At 44.1% G+C, this 14980-nt stretch overlaps 1 protein-coding gene and 1 long non-coding RNA gene across 5 annotated transcripts in view; one reads left to right on the top strand and one right to left on the bottom strand.

Annotated features, from left to right (window-relative positions):
* Positions 1-14980, top strand: part of RASGRP3 (RAS guanyl releasing protein 3) — a 113682-nt gene that overhangs the window by 24397 nt on the left and 74305 nt on the right. Inside the window, exon 1 of one of the 4 annotated variants that reach the window (XM_019500640.2) lies at positions 14766-14935. The exons of the other annotated variants lie outside the window; for them this stretch is intronic. The gene's annotated coding sequence lies outside the window, so the exon portion shown is untranslated. Of the gene's footprint in view, positions 1-14765; positions 14936-14980 lie in introns of those variants that run through there. 4 annotated transcript variants of the gene reach the window in all.
* Positions 12654-14591, bottom strand: LOC109286434 (uncharacterized). Its single transcript, XR_002094468.1, has 2 exons — positions 14514-14591; positions 12654-12837 (listed from the first exon to the last, which is right to left on the bottom strand). It is a non-coding gene; the product is annotated as an uncharacterized LOC109286434 (long non-coding RNA).

Below are 14980 nucleotides of genomic sequence, written 5' to 3' on the forward strand. Positions count from 1 at the left end.
TGGAGCGCTGCTACACACTATCCCGCGCTGCCATGCAGGCGCCACCCAGTCAGCCGAATGCAGGGGACGGGGGAAGCTCGCATGCTCCTCCATGTCTGGCCATGCGCCATCCCCCCCACTCCATGTCTGGCCGCCAGGAGTACACTGCTCTGTGTCTGGCCACCTGGGTACACTGATCGAAAAAGGTTGAAAGCCCCTGCCTTAGAACTGCAGCTGGGAGCAGGGCTCTCTGACTTTCTAAGTTGCTCTAGGTCTTCTTCACTCCATAACTCAGGACTCTCCAGGCTGCTCTAACAATGGAGATCACTCTGTGATGTGTGCCTGATGCCCTAGTGCAACCTAGGGACTTCCCAGGGGTTGCAGACATCCACCAAAGTCCAGAGCAGCCTGGGAAGTCCCTAGAACAGTGATTCTTAATACAGGTGCTTTGGCAACCTCAGGTGCCCTGAGACCCTTTTAGGGTGCCATGGAGCACCGTGCAATATTAGCACTGGTAGGTGTGCAAACACCCACACATGATTCACAAGATAAATCCAGAGATTTCAAATAGGAATCCATAATCCAAAACCACAACACCAAAAATATTTTGACCTGTTCTGGTCTTTCTGGTTCTTTGCAACAAGAGAATTGCTCAATTATTTTTCTGTAAAAAACAAGTGAAAGCTAAGAGCTGGCATTTTCTAAAGAGTGCCTTTAATCAATCCTCTGGAACATGGTGTACGCTGCTAGCTGGATAGTGCTCTTTTTATAGGTATACACTACGTGGCCAAATTTAATCACCTCAGAGGCCTCACTGAGCAGTCAAAATAACCTAAAGGGGGCTGTTCATAAGACACTGGTGACTTACCTAGTGAAAATGGTATAACTACACAATGTGGAGCCAAACTGTAGGTATCGGGGACTATTTCTGAAAACAGGGTGATGAATTGACTGTTTTCATCTATCAGATAAAGAGGGATGGGAACTCACTTAGGAAATCTTCCATGATATCTATGTCTACTGTTAAGGTTACCTAGATTTTACAGACTTCAGAAATGAGTTTAGAGTTTTTTGCTTTGCTTTGAATAGGAAATGTGAGAACAATCAGTGTTACTTAATTTAATAAAGGTGAATTATATGTCAAAGTGATCACAGTTTTTATCCTTTTATTTTAAATAGTGTTCAAATGACTGATAGAAATTCAAGTCCTTTACCAGAAAACAAGAAATACCTGAGGAACAGCAGCCCAGAGTTCGTCAGGCTGCTACTGTGTCTCACTATCCTTATTTTTGTTAGTTATTATTTGGTAAGGGCAATGTGCTTTGAAGGGTGAGAGGGTATTGGAGCTTGTCAGTCTATTTGGTTTTTGCTCTGTCTGATGTCTTTGAGCCTCATTGCCTGTTAATGTTTCCATAATTGTGATGATAGCTACTGTTGATATTACTGTGTGCCAGGAGTGTGCATGGTGCTTTACAGAGAGCTAGAAGGTACATTCTTTGTACTAGAGAGTCTTTTTATCTATCTAAGACCCTTGTAGAAACTTTCAGGTTGCCCTGTCCTGGTCTCACTGGCTTCCCTCAAATCAAGGGGATATTCATGTACATAAAATTGTATACGTTATGTCGTTGCATGACCAAGATATACAAACCCTTTTCCTGGACTGAGCTCCTGCATCTCCCACTAATCAGACCATAAGTTACAGAGACTCAATGCCTCACAGAGATTGCTTATTATGGGGCCTTTTGTTGGTTGCATAGTAGTAATTCAGGAACAACAATGGTGTTACTTCGCAGGAACTGGAACTGCTTTATGGACTAGTAGATTCAGGTTCTATTAACTGGATAAACGTTCCTGTCCAACTTCCACATGGTCACATTTCATAGGATTTTAGCAGTTTCCCATTAAAAGATTTTCCCATTACCCTTCAGGAAGAAACGAGTTCAGAAATCATTTTAGTAATCATTTTAAAACAAAAGGCTACACTCTAATCAAACATGAATTAATTGTGTAGCCTTTCTAACTCTCCAGTTGGCCATATTACTGCTTTAAAGCAAATAACTGAAGAGCAAATACAATTTTGCCAACCTCGCTCTTTACTTGAAAATATCATTGTGAGAGGGACACTCCCAGGAATTCCCAGAATAAAGAGAGGAAACTAGATTTGAACATACTGTAAGGAGGGGAGTGTTTTTTTCCAAGCTGGCCAGGTCTCACTACAAACTACTGTTCATGGCCTCAAAACAATTTGTGAAAAATTGCTCCTTTGCTAATGGATCTGCATTACTGTATAATGTCTCCAGTGATTTCTCACTGTTGAATACAGCAGCTATCTTTTCTGCTGAGCCCCTTATTTTTATCAACAAAACACAGCAATATAACTAGTGAAGCTTTTCATTTGTACAACCATTCTGCAAAGCTGCAATGCTAGGTTAGCAAAAATAAATAAGCTAAGTATTTAAAGATTTTTTTTAAACTTTCATAAGAATATAGACCTTTATTGAGCTTGCAATCAATAGCATTCTTGGAAATTCAGGAAGTTCCAGACCTCAGGCCCTTTTACAAACCACATCTATGGCTATATAACTGTTAAAGATCATGCTATAAGTAAATGTTAGAAAATACCCCTATATTTAAGGCACTGAATTCATAAAACAGAAGAACACAATAGCCAAATCCTGATGTAAGGCATAATTAAGCAAATCTAGAATTTTCTCTTGAAGGTAATGTTGGAGTGATGTTGTAGTTGTGATGGTCCAGGAATTATGCAAGAGGCAAGGACTTTTATGGGTGATATATTTTATTGGACCAGCTGCATGGCTGGGATAAAATTAGACAAGTTTTCAAAAGGTCTGGAAGATAAAGAACCTACCCCAAGGGCTTTTGTTTTTTCTTTAATTCAAGCTCTGTTCTGCGTTCTATAACCAGCTTCTACCTGCTTTTTACATGTAGAGAGACAAATGCAACATTGAACAAGGCCAACAAAATCAGAGAGAGGGATCTGTGGGCATACTGGTTCTATTGAACAAGGAGAGCTTGGCTCTTCTTGGCCCTGTCAGATAATACAAGCAGCAAACAGAGACTTTGATTTTAAATTAATGGCCTGTTTCATTTAGAAGTCAGAAGGCAAGCACCAGTGACATGCATATACATCCACAAACAGCACCATACCCATTTTGCCTTTCTTTTAGTAGTACAGTAGTGCATCAGGATCAGGGCCTCACCATCCTATTTGTTTTATATATGCAAAGTGAAAACCAAACCTTGTTCCCAAGATCTCACTTTCTAAATGGACGATGCAACAGAGCATGAGAAAGGAAACCAGGTGAGGTGACAGGGCTTCCCCAAGGTCACCCCCAGGAGGTCAATGATAGATCCTGGTGCTTTAGGCTTTCCAGGGCAGTGTCACAGCCTCTATGTTATATTTTTTCTATTGGATAGGAACAAGAAAATTTCTCACTGATGTATTTGCTTATTAACAAAACATATGTACAAACAAAACAGGCTTACCTTTCAGAGCTTGGGTTGAGTCCCAGGCTTGAGATCCTGCTGTTTTCATTGGTGGAGTCATCCACCAATCAGGAGGCAGCAAGGGAAATAAAGTCATGCCCCTTTCCTGAGGGGAGGGGTAGAGGAGCTCCCCCGGACCTGATTGAAGACTGAAAACTGTCAGGTCCGGACACTTCAGGGGCTGAGCCCTGGAGCTTGTAAAGGAGCTGCGTGCCCAGCACAGGGAGATGCATCGAGGACAGAGAAGAGAGAAGAGCAGGGCTTAGAAGAGCTGAGGAGAGCTGCTCAGCAGGGAGAAGCCCAGGAAGAGCCCTTGAAGACTTCTACCAGCGGCGACCGGTGAATGGCTCCAGCGGTTAGGTTCTTGGTGCACAGAATGGTGCATGGCGTCCAGACCCTGGGAACTGCGTGAGGTGGCTCGGGTCTGTAACCTCTGGTGTGTGGCCAGAGACACGGTGCACAGGCGATGCATGGAGTAGGACCTTTGGAGTGCTTGGGCAGCTCAGGTCCACAACCCCCAGCACAAGGCTGGGAGCTCAATGCAGGAAGTGCTGTGCAGAGGGTGAGAGACCCTGGGAGCCACTCGAGGTGGCTCGGGACAGCAGCTCAGTGCAGACGATGCTGCCCAGAAGGTCCGGGAGCAAACCAAGCCCCAATGCTGCACAAGGCTGTCTGGGCCTCCAACCCCTAGCACAAGGCGAAGCGCCCACTACATGCAGCAGTGCATGTGGCCCTAAGCCAGGCCGGCGGCAGCAGAGTCAGGTGGCAGGAAAGCCTGGTGGGGAACAGAGCTTGACCTGGAGAACGGGAGGCAGCCCCGAGGACTGTAGAGTAGTACGTTACCCTGGAGAGAGGGTCCCAACAGGGGAGGGACCCCCCAGAGTTGCAAAGGGGTACCACATGGGCTGCTCCTGGGTGATAGCGAGGGAGCTTAGGAGTCTTTAGGGTCTCCCTCTCCTTTTCTTTCCCCCCCTCCTTTCCTATAGTGGTACCTTGGGAGTGGGGCCCCTGCCCTGAAGGGCACCCAGGTAGTCTAAGGATTGCTGGTTATACTTATAGACTGTGCCTGATAGTTTATGTGAATAAGTTGAAGTAATAGTTTGGATATTAATAGAGTTATAAGGTTGCCCAATCAATATCCTTTGTTCTGGGTTGTTGCCCGATCAATATCCTTTGTTCTATAGATAGATATAGATATATAGATATGGTATAGGGTTTATTGTTTTGTAAATTTGTACATATATATATGTACAATGTATAATTTATGTCCTTACCCTTTAATGGTTTTGTTGTAATAAAAAATTTGTATGTAGTTAAGTAATTGATTGACTGGGCCTGACTCTATAGGGGACGGAGGTGGCCACTGGGCTGTTGTGTCCCTCTGCAGCACACCACCCTGCCAATAATTCCCTGAATTGGAGAGGGGAGTGCAAACCCATGTACACCCAGGTTACACATATGACTAACTCCATCTGGCTACATTCCTTCTAGTCCTCCTCTCTGGCAGGGGGAACTATTTTCTATGCCATGGAGATAAAAGGAGAACAGGTAATTGTTACCAGCATTAGCAAGTCAACAGAAGAGGTGTGGCAAGAAGTCCACTTCAGACACAAAGGCTCCAGTCCTACAAATGCTTATGGACTGGCTGAGTTTTACATGTGTCACCCTACTGACTTCAGTCTGACAACTTGCATTTGTAATGTTCAGTCTGTGCATTAGCGGTTTCAGAGCAAAAGCATAGGAGGGTGGAAGTACCAGCACAAGTGAAGTTGGTGGTTTATCAAAAAATATATATCTCCCTAAGAATTATTCTGATTGTTTTGGTGGCCATTCGGTGTCTCACTTCTCTGAATCACCACTCCTCTTCTGGCATATCCTCTGAGTACAGTGAAATGAAAATGTTTTGGTTTGACTCTTTCTACATTGTACTCTCCCATTTATGATTTATTATTTATACATTTTCTTTTCATGGAGTATATAAAATTTCACAAAAGAAGAAATAATCTTTCAAAGTCTGATGAATCAACCAGACTTTTTAGCCACTGTTCGAACTATACTTGTCCAGACTTGGTGTGTTTGGTTTCTACTACTTCACAGCCAACGACTTCACTGTAAATTAGCATGAGTTTGATATTGATGGTTCAGAACTATTGGTGGCACCCCCAGCATTGGGTTTAACCTGAGAAGCAAGGATTTTCTGTGGTATCTTTTACTGGACCAACGTAGAATTGGGAGAGCTGTTGGGCAGGCTTCTGGGCATCAAGTGCCCTTGCTCAGGTCCAACTCTATAGCAGTATATGCCAATGTAGAACTTGACATCAGCCTCCTTGCTTTTAATGATACTATGCTGCTTCTCCATGCAATCCCTGTGGTAGAACATGGCAATTCACCTGTGAAACAGTGGCCTAATGGATGAGAAAGGAGAGAAAAAAGCACAGAAACGACAAGAAATGTGTAAAATGGCAGCTCCCACCTAGGCTTTGCCAAAGAAACATGGATCTCCTGTTCAGCTAGAGAGAGAGAGAAAGAGAGAGAGAGAGAGAGAGCGAGTACCCATTATTATAAACAGGTTGATTTTCAGTAAGGAAATCAGCTTTTAGAGGCAAAGAGAGTTAAAACAGTTGTGTTTTGGCATGTCATGGGTATTTTCTACTTACTTTCATATTCTAAATGTATCAGCAGCATTAAAAATATATATCTTCAGAGGACCATGATGAATTTCTCGTATCTGATTCTGGCTGCTAGACTGCTAAACAGGTGCTGTGAGTGACTTGCTCTGATCTATGGGTCTTAAGCGACTGGTTACCACTTTGCTGTGTTCCCACGTTCTTAGCCATCTGGTACAGTCCGTACAAAGAAATGGCTTTCTGTCAACCAGATCTCTCAGCTCACTAATTTGAATAGCCTTAATCTGAATAATAGCCACTCTTATACGTGAGCCTCAATTAGAGTCACTCACCAAAAAGCACAACTCTCATCTGCAGGTGACTTTCACTAGTTAGGTAGACAAGCCAATACTTATCCCTACCAAGCCATAGCAGTGTTGGCAATTCTGTTTGTGGCTGGCTCGCCTGTTTTGGAGTGTGTTTGATTTTTTTTAACTCCAGTTGTTGGATTCAATAGATCCCTTGAGAATCCCAGCTTTCATTAAGGGGAAAAAAAGTAAGTTGAATTTAATGCACCTATTTAGTCCCACTGAATGCAACGGAATTAATTTCATGTGAAAACATCTGCAGGACTGGGGCACAGGTCATTTAGTTCTAGTAGTAGTGTATTTCTAGTGGTTTTAGTAATATCCTGATATCCAATCTGAATCAGAGTAACCAGTAAATGATGCACTGCTCATCAGGTGCTTTCCATAAGGGCAGAGCCAGCCTTAGAGAAAATGGAGCCCTGGACAAACTTGTACTTTGGTGCCCTTCCTACCCATCCCCCCTCCCCCTGATGCCCCTCTTGAAGTCACCTGTACTCTGTCTGACAAGCTGGGGAGCTGGGCAGGATACCTGTCCTGGGGAGGGACCACTGGCTACAACCTCATAGAGCTGAAGCAGAGGGAGCAGGAGCCTGCAATGAGTGGCCAGCGAGTGCTGGCACTGGGACTCGGACACCCTGCAGACATTACAGGAGTCCTCCAGGCCCTCTCCTGATCCCCTCCATAGGCTGCTGGCCCCAGCCCAGGGCTCCCTGCATGTGCCACCCTGCCCTGGCCCTCCCTGCTGAAACGCCCTCCATCCTTACACCCCAGCATTGCACAAGGCCTGGGGCAATGCCCCAGACTGGCACCACTCCCTGCTGCTCATGGTGACCATGTGTGTGTGTGTGTGTGTGTGTGTGTGTGTGTGTGTGTGTGTGTGTGTGGCACCCCCCTGCACATGGCACCCTGAGTGGTCACCACATCCCCACACCTAAAGCTGGCTCTGGATATGGAACCGATGTTTATCCTCCTCGGCCAAAGACGTCTTGCTCGTTGTAACACAGACACGCTCTCCTCTACCAAATTTCTGGGGCAATACACAGTCCTTCTGAGGATCCCTAGTATCCAATCACACCCTTCTCCTGGGAGGTACGTGGTGGGACTTTGAGTCCCCTGTGACAGCAGAGGGAAATTAATCCAGGTCTTCCATATCACAGGTGAGTGCCCTAACCACTGAGGTATTATTTATTTACTAGACTACATGCTGCCCTTTCCAACAAAGGCTCAGGACAGGCAGAAACAACATAGAAAAGCAAGTGGATTAGAACATGGAACAAAAGCTTCCTAAATGGTATCCTAGCCTAGTCTGGCTTGCTAAATGCCTGCCCACATAGGAAGGTTTTATAGAGCTTCTGAGTGATGTCCAGGTTTGTGTTCAGATAGGTCTCAAGGGAGAGGGAGTTCCAAAGCTGAGAAGTGACTACTGAGAACAACCTGCCACTGATTTCACCAAGTGAACTTGGTAAACTGATGGTACTACTAGGAGGTTGTTCTTGGGCTGACCTTAGGGGTCACAATGGTGCATAAGGGAAAAGGCAGTCCCTTAGATACATAGGGCCCAGACCTCTTTGGTCCTTTCAGTCAAAACCAGCAGCTTAAAATGTGCCTGGGAAGTTACTGAGAGCCAGTGCAGACTCAGGAGCTCTGGAAGGTGGGCAGGAGAAATGTGTCAGGGGAGGAAGGGTTCCATTTTGTGCAGAACCTGATGCATACAGCATGTTCTGAGTACATCCAAACAGAGCAAGCATTATAGACAGAGGTCTGCCTTATCAAAACTGAAGTACTGTTGAGCATATCCAGAAGAACTTGACACACCAGAGGAATTTTACTGTGAAAACTGAGATGCCTACAAACTGTAGTTACCGCCAGTGTTAGGCACTGAATAATCTGGGGGAATGGTTTGAGAACTGCAATTTTGGACTTAGATACCTATGTCCTTTATGTAGCTGACAGCTTCTCTTTGGGCACTAAAATATGAGACGTGATTTTCAAATAAAATCTGCATGTTGGATGAGAGCACTTCTAAAATGTGACCATCAAGGCTACGTATAGACAGTCAAAAAGCCTGAGGCTGAATCAGTTCAGTCATCACAGGTTAGTCGAAGCTGAATAGATTGAACCGATAAGCAAGCGAACAGACATTCACTTTTGATTCCGGAAATGCAGCCACATGCCTGATGTGGCCCAGGTCAGAACCCAGGGGGCACTGGCCCCCCTCAGTTGGGTGGGCTCCCTGCCTCCCTGCTTATCTGGGGCTGATAACATGGGCCAAGGCTAGCCCACCCACCCTGTGAGGGATGGGTTTGTGGGGGGAAGTGCAAAGAAACCTGGGATGCTGGGGACCTGAGCTAACTTGAATCTGAAGAGGACCTGGGACAGAAGTTCAATAAACCAATTTAACCTAAATCAGTTAGGTCTAATACTATATCCATCCAGGTTTATCTTAAACCAGTTTTGGCCATTTTGAAAGCAATTTATGTGCACTGAACTTCTCTTGTGTTACAGATTTGAACTGATTTCCAATTACTTATACCAGTTTATATGCAATTTCTAGCCCAAGCATCCTAGTGGAAACTGCTGCCTGATGGCCACTTTTAAACATCTGTCCCTTAGGCTGGTCTACACATACAGTTTGTACTGATATAAACTCATGCAGTCCCTCATATGGGCATAGTAATGCCAGTCTGCTTGTAAAGGTATAGTTTATTCCTATGCCTGAATGGGACTGAGGCTTTTTTGAAAATCAGGCCACACTAAAACAAGCTCAATACTTGAAAGCCTGGCCCTGAACTCTTCTTTTATTTTTTCTTCCTTTTTTGGAGGTGGCAGGGGAAATCTTTCCCATGGTTTCTAAATCAAGGCCACCCCCTCATAACCCACACTTTAATTTCCTTTTCTAACCTGAACACTCTTTTCACCTGAGATTGCTGTGCCTGGGATACTGTCAGGTTATCATGCAACAGTAAATTTGATAGGTTTCCCAGTCACCCCTGGCAAAATGCTGTCAGAGCAAATGAGCCCTTCAGAAAACTATTCAATCACGTGCTAAGGTGGAGGGCAAAATCCATTACCAAACACTGAGTTTCTCCCACACTCATGAGGAAATGATTAGTTCAACCTGCAATCAACCTGCAATGATTAGTTAGGCTTATGTATGAGATATGTACCAAGCTACCAAAGTCTGAGGAGGGCCCAACCCAGCCTCTACAAAGGTGTTACCTATCTCAAGTTATGTAGCAGTCTATTAACTTGGGGGGTGGGGAGCACACAGATCCTTAGTGGAACGTGAAACGCTGATACATTAAAAACAGAGTAACAACTAAAGATATGTCTGTACCATCCCTACGGCAATCCCAAAACTGCTTGAGGCATAACAGGGCAGCTGCACCTCCTGAGTCACTTCAGTGCCTGCAGCAGCATGCAGCCAGCCAACAAATGCAGCAGTAGCTATTTCTGCCTGACGCCCAAAGGTGGGGCCTGAGGCTACTGCCCTAGTTGCCCTCCTTATTTATGCTACTGCCTATTCCACATGCACTGAAACGTTGAAAAATGTGTGCTTGCTGTGGGAGGGAAGTCAGACACACCCAACACCATCCTCTGGAACATACCTAAGACTGAGACCCTGAAAGCACCCTTGGCACAGCCCCCAAAAACAGCCACACTACATTTCTGTCAGCAGGATCTACAGGGTGGGCATTGTTTCCTGGCAGCATCTCAAGCTCGCTAAGACGGTGTTGTTCCCAAGGGTTGGGGAATCAAGCTGTTGTTTAGACCAGGAGCTGCTCTCCTGTAGCAATGCCCCTATCCCCCCCAGCCCCTGAGAATGGGAGGGGGGGAAAGGAAGTAGAGCCCAACTTGGGGGGGCTCTAATCTACCTGCATCACCCTCAAAAACCGGCTGAAAAAATCCCAGACCGAACTTCCTCCACTCCCTTTTCCCCCTCCCATTCTGAAGACAGCTCCAGGAGCAGGACTGAGTTGTGGCAGCCCAGCCCAGCTCCCAGCACATGCAGACACAACTTACTGAAGGCACTCGATTTTGGAGCATCTTCATCTAAACTCTCATGTAATGAGGGTTCAGATTGTCATGGGATCAGGCCCTTTTAAAGTGGTCTGCAGCTGTGCACTTGTGTTTGGTCATTGCTGTAGACCACTTTCTGGGGCCAGATCAGGTGAAAATTGTCACATCTGCATCCTCTAATGGCCTCACCAATGGGTTTTACAGCAGAAAGTATAGTTTGGGCTGTGAATATTGTGTTCTTCTCTCCCCCTGTTAAATCTACAGACTTCTAGTGAAATGCAGAGAGTAGCATAATGATGCTGTGTATTCTGATTAAATCTATTACAGCAGTGGATTTTGTTATTTTCATAAAACTGGCTTAGTGTCAATTTAGAATTAGTTAAGCATCTGCTGTAGGAAAGCATACTCCAACAGACAGAACTAAAGGTGGGCAAACTTCTTGCTTATCATATTCTGTAGTGAAGTACTTTTCTATAAGCATTGTTTATAGAAAGTCTTCTTCCTTCTTTCAGTGGGGAAGGATTTCCTTCTTTTAAAAATATAAATCCCTCCCTCTTTTGGGAGGGTCTTGCTGTTCTCCATGTTTTACTGTTTTGTCTCCATTCAAATTTAGTTGTGTTTCCTTCTCAAATCTTCTATGGGGAAAAAGCAAAATCTGTTGTAGCATTTAAAAATTTGCAGAAAAAAAGATTTTTTAAATATTGACTATCTACAGTAGTGTAAGTATTATCAGGGTGATATGTAGATTGTTGGTTAAGAAAGCTCACTATTTGGCATTCACCCAAATAGATAGCTTTATTTTTTACAAGACAGAAAGAAGAAACTGTATTGATTTTGTCTTCATATTTGTGCTGTAGCAATATCTGCATATCCACTATCTAGCCTCTAGGTTATTGTACTACTCAGTTTGTCTCCTACAATAGGCTGTTTACCAAAGAAATGGGGCTTATAATCAGCTGACTTGCCTTTACAAGGCAACAAATTAAAATATACGTGCCTAATCTGATCAAGCAAACTGATGAGGAAAAAAGTACAGCCTCACTACTGCTTCATCACAAATAATGCCGTTTTCTCCAGGTGTGAATTAATATTTGAAGGACATCTGAAATGTTTGGTTTGAAAAGCCCAGTGTATACAGGATTATTTTAACCATTTTCCCTGAATCATTGAGAAACTGTGACCCTGCTATTGTTTAATTCTCCTTCCCTGGGGAAGCTTGCACAAAAAATAGACTAGCTGTAAGGAAGGAAAACTCTTCATGTATTTCGATATCCAGCTTGAGTCAGATTTATCAGAGGCAGTGGGTGGAGCCCTTCCAGTTTCAGTTCATATATGATTCTGCCAGCTTTCCTGTTGGGCCTGCTCACATGGGAATTAAAGCTAGGAACAGATAATTGCATTTGTCCCTAGATAATAAGTGCCTGCGTTTATCCCAGAATAAAAATATCCTGGGATTGGCATCACTCTTCTAGTACATCACTCTTCTAGTGAGAGTTTAGTGAGTGACTAAATGCAGTGCCATTTTTCTGCCATTGATTCAATGACGCAATCCAAGGATAACTGTACAAACATACTTTGTAATAATCTGGGATAAACTGCTACTACCTCTTATCCGGGAAACTTTTTTAGGAATGTTCCCAGGGCAACAGACATAGACGTCTGTACAAATGCACTTTGAACCAGGATAAAATGGTTTATCCTGGGATAAATGTGGTGTCTGTTTGCAGCCAAAGAGTCAGCAGTGCTTTGTGTAAATGCAAAATGCTGACTTTGCAAAAGTGCAAACTTCTGTAGGAGTTACCCACTGCACACTCATGTGAATTTGCATTAATGCCCATGATCACACAACAGATATACGAGATATCATGTGCCACAACCTCTCTCATCTCAGATATAATTTTAACTTGTACTGGCCCCTTAAAAAATGACTGATCTCAGGCAAGTGGAAAGTTGCAGCCAGGAAGTGCAGAGTTCCATGTATTGGTCATCAACACCTGGTCTCTGCTCCCCTCCTGCTTGGGAATTTATTAGCACATCTGTAACAAAATAGCAGTTGTACCAGAGGCAGAGTTGTCAGATTTGAAAAATGGAAATCTTGTACTGGACCTTTAAAATTGTGGTACTTAACAAACAAATACATTGTGAACCACAAAAATATAAGAATATGTTCACATGATTTTTTTTCATCTTTAATATGCAATCATGTTACCATAAATAGCAAATATTTTGCTCATTTCGTGCCCTGTCACTTCTTAGAACTTTAATAGCTCAGTCAAATTCTATTCCAGAATTGCTGTCCTCTGCTGTTACACACTTGTCTTTAGAAGCACACTTACATGTGCTATGTGTCTGTGAGCCTGTGTGCAGAAGGGAAAACACAAAAACAGTGTTAAGATCATCTAAAGATGGGAAATGAATTAATTAACAAAACTTCCTGTTAAATGCAAGGACTCTCTGGATCTCCCTGAATTATCATACATTTTGGACAGTGTCTGAGCAAATGTATGACCAAAATATACATGCTGGTCACAACTACCTGCCTCACATCATACAGCGAGGTCAGATTTACCATCCAATTCAAAACTTGTCATATGTCTCACAACACTGATGTGAGCCATTAGCTAGGGCCATCAATGGTATGGGCCAAAGTGCCCTCAAAATACCTTTCCCATGCTTTACCCTCTACCTCTAGACCAACCCCCTTTTTCAGGCACATTGCTTCTTACTAGGGCTGTGCAAAGTGGGCCCTATTTGATTTGGATTTGGATTCAGCCCAAATCAGGGACAGTGATTCAATTTGTTGATTTGAATCGCTGTCCCTGATTTGATTCAGCCAAACCCAAATCTGAAGATTCAATGTTGATTTGGAGAATCAACGATTCGGACACCTGTACAAGTTTAAAAGATTTTTCTACTTGCCTCAAGATACCAGGTGCAGCTTGTGAATGCTGCAATGCTGGGGTACATGGAGTGTCCCACAGGAGTGCGAGGTGGGTCCTCCATGTGCTCTGCGGCAAACCCAGAAGTGGACCAGAAGTAGTTCTGGTCCACATCCAGGTCCACTGGGGAGCTCACAGGGGAACCCCCCCCACGTGCCCCCGGCACAGCAATTGGCTGTGGGGGGACCCCAGGTGCCCCCCCCAACCCAGGAAGCACCAGTCACCAAGCCGGGGGGGGTGGTGGGGGCCCCCCAGCATGCTCCCCGGTGGACCCAGAAGTGGACCGGAGTGTTTCTGCTGCCAAGCGCGCTGGGAAGCACCCCTCACTTCCATGAGACACTCCATGCACCCCAGCATCGCAGCATTCACGAGCCGCCTGATATCTAGTGGTGTGTAGAAAAAACATTTGAAGCTGTGTCTACATCCAAATCTTTCCAGATCTCTCTGAATCAATTTGGAGGGTTCTGATTCAATTCAGAAAGATTAAAGGGTCCTCTGATTCAATTCAGATTTGGAGATTCAGCCACTGAATCGGATCAAATCTCTGCTGAATTGAATTAGGGACCGAAGCTTCGCACAACATTACTTCTTACTGCCTAAGTCTCCTAAAGTTTCTTGCTGCCTCTGTCTCCTTGCCACCTTCCACACCCAAAACACCTGCCCTGGTAAGCATTTTGCGTTGTAAAAGCACTACTACGTTCTGTATGTGTAGGCAAAGTGTTTTTCTGAGCTTGCTCTATGCAGTACAGAGAGCCACAGGAGATAAGACAGAAAACACAGAGTTTAAAGGTTAGCAATAAAGCTACTTTCCCTACAGCCAGAGGCCCAAGAATAATGTGAGCTTTCCCAGATGTACCTGAGACTAATGTGAGCTTCAGAGATAGAATCAGAGGTGTAATTGGGCTTAAGAGGGAAAGTAGGCATGTGCTCACCCCATCTCCCAACATACAGACAGCATCCTTCTCATTACATAAGATGCAACTGTTCTTCAGGTGGGAAAATTCAGAAAGCAGCAGGAGAGAGAAATCTGGTCAAGTAATTGGTACAGAAAAAGGTAAAATGTACTTTGCACTGAAATCTCCTCTCTCATTTACCTGTCTGGAGAAAATAGTTCTGTTTTCCCTTGACAGCAACCGAGAACCTAGATGCCAGGAAAAACCTCCCTTCCAAAGCTCGCAATAAGTTATGTCAAGTAAATTATTAAATGATAATGCTAAACCTCCCACCTGGAAAGTTTTGCATGCATACTAAACTTCCCACAGGTGACTCATCCCAGTAGCTACAGCACAAGCGTGTGGGCCAGTAATTGGTGTTTAACACTCTTTAGTCCTTTGAGATGAGGAAACTCTTTTAGAATCTGTGAATGTGCCAAGAGCACTTACTTATTCTACCATGGTCAATAAATGGGATACCACAGAAGCATGTGTTGTGGGCAGGTCTCTCTCCAGAATAACTACATTGGAGGCATAAACTGATATCACAAGGGAATTTTGGTATAGAACAGATTCATCATCAGGTCAGTCTAGATCAGAGGTTTTCAACCTTTTTTCATTTGTGGAAC

The sequence above is a fragment of the Alligator mississippiensis genome, chromosome 1 (assembly GCF_030867095.1).
Source record: "Alligator mississippiensis isolate rAllMis1 chromosome 1, rAllMis1, whole genome shotgun sequence".
NCBI lineage: Eukaryota > Metazoa > Chordata > Crocodylia > Alligatoridae > Alligator > Alligator mississippiensis.